At 47.1% G+C, this 11,812-nt stretch overlaps 1 long non-coding RNA gene across 1 annotated transcript; it reads right to left on the reverse strand.

Moving 5' to 3' along the window:
* Positions 1–562: 562 nt before the first annotated feature.
* On the reverse strand, positions 563–1,811 carry LOC123465303. The gene is made up of 2 exons (XR_006640502.1): positions 1,691–1,811; positions 563–1,239 (listed from the first exon to the last, which is right to left on the reverse strand). It is a non-coding gene; the product is annotated as an uncharacterized LOC123465303 (long non-coding RNA).
* Positions 1,812–11,812: the final 10,001 nt, after the last annotated feature.

Here is an 11,812-nt window from a genome sequence, read left to right on the forward strand (position 1 = left end):
CCCAACTCTGCAGGGACCCTGCGATCAGAGTCAGAAATGGAGACGAACCCTGAGGTTCCTGCCTCCACTCGAGATGAGGCCCTCTTCTATTGCACCAAACCCAGTGGAGTCCCGAGAGGGCCCTCCCAACTCCAGGGTATCCTTGACTTCTCAGAGGCACACTGAGAAGCTCCCTGAGGCCACCGGCACTAGTCGAGGGAACCCAGGGTTTACTGCCGTGACCCAAGAAACACCTTGAAAGTCCTTCTTTAACGGTTCTTGAGGCCCGATACACCTTCCATGACTCTAGAGCAATGACGCGCTCCCCCTCGCAATGCGCATGGAGACCTGACTTCCCAAGCGCCACATGAGAGGCTCCCTGAGCTCCCCGTAGTACCTCATGAGAAACCCCACACTGGCGCTGCAGCTCGAGAAAACCCACGAGACGCCCCCTTCATCGCGAGATGATGGCCTTCTTTTCCTGCATGGCCTGGAGAGCAATCACGAGTCCTCTCTCCAAACTCCACAGGAGGCTTGACTCCCTTTAGGCCACTCAGTGGGCTCCAAGAGATACCCGTCGCAACTCGAGAGGAGAGCGGAGTCCTTCGCTTCCCCTCGAGACAAGGACTGACTCCCCGGGTGCATCAGGAAAGCAACCCCGAGATCCCTGTCCCCCCTGGAGACGAACATTATGTCCTGGACACAAGCCTAGATAAGGTCTCTTTTGCCCTGCAGTAACTCAAGCGCAATCCCTAGCTCTCCCTCGCAACTCGAATGGAAGACTGGACTTCCCTGGGCCAACACAAGAGGAAGCCTGAATTTCCTGACCTAACTCGAGAATCCCGCCACAACTCGAGAAAAACGACGTGGTTAACCCGTCACCACAAGATGAGGCCCTTGCCAGCTACAGCGTCTCAAGAGAAGTCTCACGTTCCGTCTTGAAGTTTGAAACGGTACTTAGCACCTTTGATGTGACTCCAAAAGTTCCCCGACATCCCAGTTTTACTCGAGGGGAACATCGAGGTTCCCGGCACCACTTCATCTGAGCCCCTTCTCCCCTCCTGATCGGGACAAGAGGGTCGATTCACTTGCTTTGTCTGAAAGGGTTACCGACCTTCCTGGTGCACCTCAGGTTGAGGTCCGTCTCAAGAAGAAATTCGAGACGTAGGCTTGTGGGTGGTGCCACATGCCGAAAGACACTGATTTCCTGGTCTGCTCTTGATAAGAATCTGAAGGCTGGATACCTCTTCGAAGGCAACCCTGTGTATGAAGGCAAAAAACGAAGGGGAACTGACACCCCCATGCATCGTCCGGATAAAACCGCAGGTTCCACACACAGCTCGACAAGTGGCCTGTTATCCGGTGAACAACTCGAGAGTCCAGTGGAGTTCCATTCCTCCACACAAGACGAGGCCTGACTCTCCTGTCCTAACTCTGTAGGGACTCTGTGTTCAGAGTCAGAAATGGAGAGCAACCCTGAGGTTCCTGCTTCAAATCGAGATGAGGCCCTCTTCTGACAAGGTCCAGCCTCGGCTGGTCCAGGGTTTTCGAAGGGGAGACAGAGTAGGCGACCTATTGATTTATTTATCGAAGATATAAAGAGTAATAGAATGAGGATAGCTCAGTAGGAAAATTTAGTGGAGAAAAGAAGCTGAGTAGCTTGGTTTATGCGGAAAATCAGTATAACCCGTGACACCAGGTTAGCTCTGACCACGGAGGCCACAGGCTCCCTCTCGAATAGCGAAAAGTGCCCCACCTTAGACACCTTCTCAAGTGGTCTTCGAAGCCCAGGCAAATAAATGGTCGCAGAGGATATCCGCACTCCAGATGGATTGAGGGGAAGAATGACATTAGGAGACTAAGCGTTGGCAATCAAGGCCCGTAGCTTTATTTTCAACAGGGGTTTTTATACCCTAAGTTACACATAGAGGATAATGAAAGGAATCCTGACGTTGCCGTCCCCCCTCAGGAGGAGGCCGCTCTCACCTTGAACCTCGAGCGCATCCCCAGGAGTCATGCCTCAATTCGAGAAGACCCTGATTTCTCCATCCACTCCAGATAAGCCTGATTCCCCTGCACTGACTTGACTGGAACCCCGAGAATCAACTCAAAACACGAAGGGAGGTGTGACAGCCCCGTGGCAAACTGGAGAAAAAGTCCCAGAACCCTATGTCCACTCGACAGGAAGCTTGACACCTCTTTTACACCTTGAGAGGGAAGCGGAGTTCCATGTGTCCACATGAGACAAGGCTTGACTTCCCTGTTGAAACTCCATAGGAACCCCGAGAGCCATGTCAGAACTGAAGAGGAAACCTGAGGTTCTGGCCTCAACTTAAGATGAGGCCTGATGCCCCTGCACTGACTGGAGAGGAATCCCAAGAGTCCCCTCGCAACTCGAATGGAGACTTGACTTTCCTGAGGAAACACGAGTGGGTCCCTGAGGTCTCCGTCGCAACTCGAGAGGAACTCCAAGTTTCCTGCTGCTAGTCGAGAAAACCCAGGAGATTTTCCCCTCAACGTGAGATGAGGCCCCTTTCCTCTGCAGCATCTTGAGAGAAATCCCACCTTCCCTCTTGAGCCTGGAAAGGATACTTGACACCCTTGATGCAATTCAGGAAGGTCCCTGAGATTACCCATCTCCATTCGAGAGGAACACCAAGTTTCACGCCACAACTCAAGAAGAACCCCGTTTCCCCCTCCTCAACTCGAGATGAGAGTCAGTTCCCCTGCTTCATCGGGAAAGGAATCCCGATGTTGCTGTTGCCCCTCAGGAGGAGGCTGGTCTCACCTTGAAACTCGTGCGCATCCCCAGGAGTCGTGCCTCAATTCAAAAAGACCCCGATTTCCCCATCCACTCCAGATAATCATGATTCCCCTACACTGACTTGACCAGAACCCTGAGGATTGACTTAAAGCACGAACGGATGTGTAACAGCCCCATGGCACCTGAAGAAAAAGCCCCAGACCCCTTTGTCCACTCGACTGGAAGCCTGACACCTCTTTTACACCACGAGAGGGAAGCAGAGTTCCATGTCTAAACACAAGACGAGGCCTGACTCCCTGTTGAAACTCCATAGGAACCCCGAGATCCATGTCAGAATTGGAGAGGAACCCTGAGGTTCCGGCCTCAACTCAAGATGAGGCCCTATTCCTCTGCACTGCCTGGGAGGAATCCTGAGATGCCCCTCGCAATTTGATAAGAGACATGACTTTCCTGAGGCAACACAAGCGGGTCCCTGAGGTCCACGTCGCAACTCTAAAGGAACCCCAAACTTCCCGCCAAGCCTCGGGGAAAACCACGGGATTCTCCCCTCAACACGAGATGAGGCCCTTTGCCACTGCAGTGTCTCAAGAGAAATCCCATCATGTTCCCTCTTGAAACTCGAAACGGTACTCAACACCCTTTATGCAACTCAAGAAGTTCCCCAGCATACCTGTCCTCAGTTGAGAGGAACACCTAGTTTCCCAGCGCACCTTAATTTGAGCCCCTTTGCCCCTCCTCATCTCGAGATGAGGGTCGCTTCCCCTGCTTTGTCTGGAAAGGAATCCCAATGTTCCCGCTGCACCTCAAGAGGAGGCTGGTCTCACATTGAAACTCGACAGGAACCCTCGTGTCATGCGACAATCCCAAAGACACCAATTTCCCATCCACTCGAGATAAGTTCAGATGCCCCTGCACTGATTTGAATGGAAACCCAAGTATTAGGTCACTACATGAAGGGACACTGACACCCCGGTTGCATCCTCCAGAAAAAGCCGCAGGTTCCAATTCCAACTCTACATGTGGCCTGATACCCCATTCAAAACTTGAGAGGCAAGCCGAGTTCCATGCCTCAACACAAGTTTAAGCCTGCTTCTCCTGTTCAAACTCCACAGAAACCCCGAGATCAATGTCAGAAATGGAGAGGAACCCTGAGGTACCCCCTCAAGTTGAGATGAGGCCCTATTCACCTCTGCAGCAACACAATAGGAATCCCGACGTGCCCCCCACAACTCAAAAGCAGATCTGACTTCCCTGAGAAAACATAAATGGGTCCCCCGGGTCCCCATGCAACTCAAGAGGAACCCTAAGCTTCCCACCATAATGCCACAAAAACCAAGAAATTCTCCCCTCCATGCTAGATGAGGCCCTTTTACGCTGCAGCATTTCCCAAGAAATCCCACATTTCTTCTTGGAACTTGAAAGGGAACTTGACACCCTTTATGAAACCCCTGAAGCTTCCTGAGATTCCCATCCCGTCTCAAGAGGAACACTGAGTTTCCTGCCACAACTCAAGAAGAGCCCCGTTTTCCCCTCTTGACTCGAGAGTTGGGTCAATTCCCCTGCTTCATCTGGAAAGGAATGCCGAAGTTCCCGTCGCCCCTCAAGGGGATGCCAGTCTCAACTTGAAACTGGAGAGCAACCCGCGGGTCTTGTCACAATTTGAAAGATACAGATTTCCCCATCCACTCGAGATAAAGCCTGATTATCTTGCACCAATTCGAATGGAACCCCGAGAATCAACTCACAACATGAAGGGAGGACTGATACCCTGGTTGCAAATTCGAGAAAAGCCCCAGGTCCCAAATTCAACTCGACTGGAGGCCTGAAATCTGTTTTACAGCTCGAGAGCAAAGCGGAGTTCCATGCCTCAACACAAGTCGAGACCTGACTCCCTTTTTGAAACTGCTTACATACCCTGAGTTCCACGTTAGAACAGGAGAGGAATCCTGAGGTTCCCGCCTCAACTTGAGATGAGGCCCTCTATCATTGCACTGACCCAGAGGAATCCCATGAGGCCCCTCACAACTCGAAAGGATTCCTGAATTCCGATAGGCACCAATAGAAGCTCCCTGAGGTCACTGTCACAACTTGAGGGAACCCAAAGTTTCCTGCTGCAACTCGAGAAAGACCTCGAGATTCCCCTTTCAACAGGAATTGAGACCCGATTCCCCTGCCGTGACTCGAGAGCAATCCCCTGCTCCCCCTCACAACTCAAATGGAGACTGGACTTCCCTGGGGCAACACGAGAGGCTCCCTGAGTTCCCCGTTGTAACTTGAGAGAAACCCCAAACTTTCTGCCGCAACTCGAGAAAAACCATGAGATTCCCCCGTCATCGCGAGATGAGGCCCTTCTTTTCCTGCAGGGCCTAGAAAGCAATCCCAAGTTCCCTCTCAAAACTCCACAGGAGGCTTGACTCCCTTTAGGCCTCTCAAAGGGCTCCAGGAGATACCCGTTGCAACTCGAGAGGAGAGCAGAGTGCTTTGCTTCAACTCGAGATGAGGCCTGACTCCCCAGGTGAACCTTAAACGCAACCCCAAGATCCCTGTCGCCACTGGAGAGGAACACGGAGTTTTTGGACACAACTCTATCTGAGGCCTATTTCCCCTGCAGTGATTTGCAAGTAATCCCGAGGTGCCTGTCACAACTAGAAATGAGACCTGACTTCCCTGAGGCAATACGAGCGGGACCCTGAGGTACATGTCACAACTCTAGAGGAACCCCAAACTTCCCGCCAAGCCTCGAGGAAAACCACGGGATTCTCCCCTCAACGTGAGATGAGTCCCTTTGCCACTGCAGTGTCTCGAGAGAAATCCCATCATGTTCCCTCTTGAAATTCTAAACGGTACTCGACACCCTTTATGCAACTCAAGAAGTTCCCCAACATACCCGTCCTCACTTGAGAGGAACACTGAGTTTCCCGGGATACCTCAATCTGAGCCCCTTTGCCCCTCGTCATCTCGAGATGAGGGTCGATTCCCCTGCTTTGTCTGAAAAGGAATCCCAACATTCCTGTCACACCTCAAGAGGATGCCGGTCTCACATTGAAACTCAACAGGAACCCTCGTGGGTCGTACCACAATCCCAAAGACACCGATTTCCCCATCAACTCAAGATAAGGTCTGATGCCCCTGCACCAATTCGAATGGAATACCAAGTATCATGAGTAAACATGAATAAACATTAAAACCATCTTTAGTGAATAATATCCATATAGAAAAGGCCTCACAGATCCCATATTCACCATTTCTGCTTTAAATCCATCAAGTTTGTCCAAATCACTGAAAATCTCAGTAACACTCTTAAAAAAAAAAAAAAAAAAGGATGGGAAGAAAAGATATATTCATAAAATTTAACAATTGCTGAAAGGGAAGTGGGGCTGTGGATTACATTATACTGTAGAAACCATATGGTTTCCTAATTTTGGAGATTATGTGCAGGTTCTGCAGGAGAATGCACCCGTTTTGGATAAAATACATAGAGTATTTTAGATGCTGTGGCAAATGCGAGCTCTTTTTCACATTGCTAGGAGCTTTCTGTACATTTTAAATTCCCAGAAAGTAAATTATGTTTCAAAACAAACAAGTCAATACCATAAAAGAAAATCAGATTAGACAGGCATGAAACTTTCCTACAGAGGCCAAGACTTACCCAGACGAAGTTCAAGGGAAGCTGTGATGCTCACTGCCCTTGAAGGACTCCACATGGAATGAAGAAGTAGTGTGGGAAGTCTATTAGTAACCAGCATGTCTTGGGTCCTCTGGATGACCTATTGCAGGAGAAACAGATTTTACAAATAAAATTTTCCCCATAACTTCACAAAAAGTTTTAGGGTACATTCAGTAAAGTTGAATAATTTCTGATCAATTTACAATCATATAAAATACTACAAGTTACAATCCCAATCAATATACAAAATCACTTGTGTTTCTATACACTAATAACAATCAGAAACAAAAATTAAGAAAATCCCACTTGTAATTGCATCCAAAAGAATAAAACATCTAGCAACAAACTTAATCAAGGACATAAAAGACCAGTATTCAGAAAACTAGAAAGCACTGATAAAGAAACCAAAGAAAACACAAGTAAACAGAAAACTATTCCACGCTCATGCACTGGAACACTGAGGAATTAAAATGTCCATTCCAACCAAAGCCATCAACAAATACACTGACTGCAATCACAAAATAATATTCAATGGCCTTTTTCACAGAAATAGAAATATCCCTAATATTAGGCTTATGATATTGAGCAGGACCTTAAACGGCCAAGAAGACTCTGAGAAAGAAGAACACAGCTGGAGGCATCTTCCTCTCTGACTTCAAACTACATCACAGCCCTGTAGTAACCACCACAATGAGGAACTGGCAGGAACAGAGACACATGGACTCCAGGAAAGAATAGAGAGCCCAGGAATGAACCCACATGTACGTGGTCAGTTCATGAAAATCAAACCAGGAATGAGCGAAGAGGAAAGGACAGCCTTCTGAAGAAACAGTGACAGGAAAACTGGCCACCTACTCGGAAGAACATCAGTGAAGGTCATCCTCTAGATCATCTAACAGAAATAGAACTGAAACCTCACCATTTTGCACATGGAGCTCTTCCCCTCACCCCCCGAGTCCTCTAAGATGGACCTCCAGTCAGCACTCAGCTGGACACAGGAAACGTCTACTTCATCCTCATTTTTTCCCTCTGGCAGCACCTCCCTACTGGCGGGCACTGAGGCAACACCGCTCCTCTCAGCCCGGACACAGCCCCATTACCCAGGAGCCCAAGCCCTGACAGCCCTGAGGAGACAAAGCACCCGCCAGCTGGTCACCGAGCCCAGTCTGAAGGCAAAGCATCCTGAGCTTAAGGGTCAGAGGAGGTTTAGGCGCCCCCTGCGGGCCGCCAAAGAAGAGCAGGCAGCCCTGCACTCACGGACCTCAGAGGACTCACCCAGAAGCAGCTCTGCTGTGAGCACTCAGACTGGAAGCCCAAACTGAAATGGAGCAGAATGGCTCCATGACCCTCCTCAAAATGGCTAAGGACTAATCAGAGCCTGTATGGAATGCAGCCATAAAAAGGAACACATTTGAGTCCATTCTAATGAAGGGGCAATGAAGGGGCTGAACCGAGAGCATATTAAGCAGGCAAGTCAATCAGAAAGAGAAAAACATGGAATCAAGAAGGATGGGTCTGACGAATCTGTTCACATAGCAGCAACGGAGATGCAGACATAGAGAACAGACTTACAGACAAGGGTGGGGAACAAGAGGGAGAGGGTGAGATGAATGGAGAGAGCAGCATGGATGCATGTACACCAACATTTGTAAATAGACAACCAGTGGGAATTTGCTGTATGCCTCAGGGAACTCAAACTGGAGCTTTGTAAAAACCTAGAGAAGTCAGGATGGATGGGATGTGGGAGGGAGATTCAAGAGTGAGGGGACACATGCATACCTATGGTTAATTCATGTGGATGTTTGACAAATCAAACCAATATTGTAAAGCAATGATCAATCAACTAAAAATAAATGTTTAAAAAAAAAAAGATGAAATGAACAGAAACACAAACTTTGCAACTAACACCATAATTCGGTTAAAAAAAAAAAAAAAAACTATACAATTTGAGAAAACAACAAAAGATCTACATGACCTTTGGTCTGGTGATGAGTTCTAACACACAACAAAAAGCCAACTTACCAAATTAGGAATAGAAATTATTTAAAATATTGACTTTTACAATTTTATACATTTACTCTGTGAAGGACCTTATTCGAGAGAACCAAAAGACACACTGTTAAATGAACCACTGACCACCCACCTTGCCAGGCAACAGAGAAGAGAAAACACTTGCAGGAGTCATCTTACAACAGGAGGTCCTGGTAAGGAACAAGGAACTAACAAGCTACCACCAACCAGGATTCTGAAGAGGTCAAAAAGAGATGGGAGACTGCAGTTCAAAGGCCTTGCCAACTTCCCAGGATCCTCCTCGCTGGAATCCATCTCAGCGGAGTGATGCGTGTGCCCCCACGAAGGATCCCATTTCAGAATGACTGGCAAGAGACAAACCAGAATCTAACCCAATGACCATAATCCCTGAGATGGTGAGCCATGTGGCAGAGCAGTTCTCTCCGTTTCCCTCAACCTCCTGTCCTCCACCCTGACAGCCCTTCCCAATGATGTCTCTCACTTGGATGGCACTCCTCTCCTCAGACAATTCATTTCCAAGTGTCAGACAAGAATCCACTCTCAAGCCCTGGAAGGGATCCCCCTTCCTTCATCAAAACCACAATCCAGGATAAAATATCTTCCAAATGCTACCTTGTAGAGAAGGCAATGGCACCCCCTCCAGTATTCTGGCCTCAGAAATCCCAGGGACAGAGGAGCTTGGTGGGCTACAGTCCACAGCAGGGCATTTCTGAGGGGAGGAAACAGTCCCAGGGAAGCTGAGGTGCTCGCCAAAGGCCCCAGAGCTTTGGATGACACAGCCAGAACTGTGGCTGAGGACTCCCAGTGGCCAGGCCTCTTGATACCGGCCTCTCTCATCAGGCACATGTGTGGAAAACTAGAATTTAAAATATGCCTGAGGGCTTCCCTGTGGGCTCTGTGGTAAAGAATCCGCTTGCCAGTGCTGGAGATGCAGGTGTGATCCCTGCTATGGGAAGATCCCACATGCTATGGAGCCTGTGTGCCACAACTGCCAAGCCTGTGCTCTAGATCCTGGAAGACACAATGCCAAGCTCACATACTGCAACCATTGAAGCCCATAAGCCTGTGCCCCACCACAAGAGGAGCCACTGCAGTGAGAAGCCCACACACCACTAGTTATGGCCCACGCTCACCCAAACTAGGGAAAAGCCCACACATGAAGACCCAACACAACCAAAAATAAATACAATTGTTTTCCTTAAAAATGCATATCTGACAAAGAATCTGTACTCAAATTGTCCAAGAACACTAGAGCAAACAAGCCCATTCATAATTGGTAAAGATTGAAATAGACACCTGGCCACAGAGGGTATACTGATAGTAAACCATCCTACAGAAACATACTCAAGATACTGGTGGGATGCATGCACAGCCCCCTTTGGAAGATAGTCTGGCAGTTTTTTCTGTAACCACATGGGACAAGCACTGAATTCTATACATGACAAGTGGTGGAAGCCAGGTATCTTACCATTGGAATGGGAAGTTATGGAGAAACAAAAGGAAAGGTTGCAAGATCCATAGAGACATCATCACAAATTACCTTTAACTGAATATGTTCAAAAGTAAGCTGAAATACATGTTTATATTTCCGAGTATTGTAAGCAGGGCATATTTAGCTCCTACATGTATGTTTTGCATATCATTCTCTAATGAAAGGGAACAGGAAATGTCACTGGTAGTCAGGTGGTAAAGGATCTGCCTATAAATGCAAGGAACGTGGGTTCACTCCGTGGTGCTAGAAGATTCCACATGCCCAGGGACAACTAAGCCCCCGTACAACTATTGAAGTACTTGCATGCTCCAGAGCCCAAGTTCTGCAACCAGAGAAACAGCTGCAATGAGAAGCCATGGCACGGCAACAAGAAGACAGTCTCTGCTCACTACAACTAGACATCTAGCAACAAAGACCCAGCATAGGCAAAAATAATTCAATGTTAAAAAAATAAAAGGACAGAAGTTCTTTGAATAAATGACTGAGATTAGGGGTGAGGCAGTACATATATGAGCCAGGATAATCTTAAAGTATGAGAAAGGAACACATGTATACCTGTGACAGATTCATTTTGATATTTGGCAAAACGAATACAATTTTGTAAAGTTTAAAAATAAAATAAAATTTAAAAAAAGGAAATAAAATAAAAGAAAAAAAAAGAAAGTAAAGACAACTATCAAGCTGTCCAAACTGATAAAAATGAATGATTACACAGTTTTATCTGTATACACTAGCAAATGATAATCTGAAAAGGAATTAAAAAATAATCCCTTTCAATAATGTCAACATTAATAAAATACTTTGCCATGGATGTAATGAGGATGACAAGACTGGCACACTGGAAATTATACACGATTGCTGAAAAAATATCCTGAATACATGTACAGATATCCCATAGCGATGGAAAGACTTAAGATGGCAATACCATGGAATGCATCTAAAATCTGAAATGAAGATCCAATATGACTTGATCGCTCAGAGCTTTTGTGTCATAACGTTTTATTAAAGTATAAAAGAGATAGAGAAAGCTGCTGACATAGACTTCAGACAGGGGCAGTAAGAGTACCCCCTGCTGGTCTTTAGCCAGATGTTATACAGCCACTAGCAGTCTGCTAAGGAAAGAAAGGCAATGTCTCAGAGAATGGCACCAGGCCCCTCACCCACAACATGCATTGAGATGACATTGGCAGCAGGTGAGTCATCCTGGGCCATAAAATGATTGACATGAATCTTTAAGAAAGGCAGGTTTCCAGGCAAATATATCGTTTCAGTAACACAGATTAAGAGAACAAGGTATGAGTGAGACATACTGGTTTGTCAAGTCGGTTCTGAGCCTTTAGGGGGAAACATCCTGAAGACAGAGTCTAGTGGAAATACATAGTATATTAACATAGCTTAAGACAAACATTTCCTTATGAAAAAATGCATTGCTTAGCTCAAGGTTTGAGAAAAGTTAAGTTCAGGTGGAGCCAGGAGTCGTCATGGCAACATAGAATTTTCTGAGAAATCTCCTTTTAAATTTGTATGGAGAAGGGGAAAGAAATGTAACACTAGTTTGTTTCCTCCAGCTGCTTAAGAGAGAGAGAGAGAAAAAAAAAAAGTCTGACACTTTCAGCCTATTCCCTCTGTCTGGAGACCCTCCAGCCTTCCTGCCTGTTACCCTCTCGAGGCCTTTAGGAAGCAATACACAAACTGACCCTAACATACACGTGGGATGACAAGGGACTCCAAAGAGCCAGAACCATCACATAAGTCTGCAGTTTTAAGGTCATCTGGTATGCTGTGCTAAGTCGCTTCAGTCATGTCTGACTGTCAGAGCCTGCCAGGCTCCTCTGTCCATGGGAATTTTCCAGGCAAGAATACTGAAGTGGGTTGTCCT

The sequence above is a fragment of the Bubalus bubalis genome, chromosome 23, assembly GCF_019923935.1.
Source record: "Bubalus bubalis isolate 160015118507 breed Murrah chromosome 23, NDDB_SH_1, whole genome shotgun sequence".
Taxonomy (NCBI): Eukaryota; Metazoa; Chordata; class Mammalia; order Artiodactyla; family Bovidae; genus Bubalus; species Bubalus bubalis.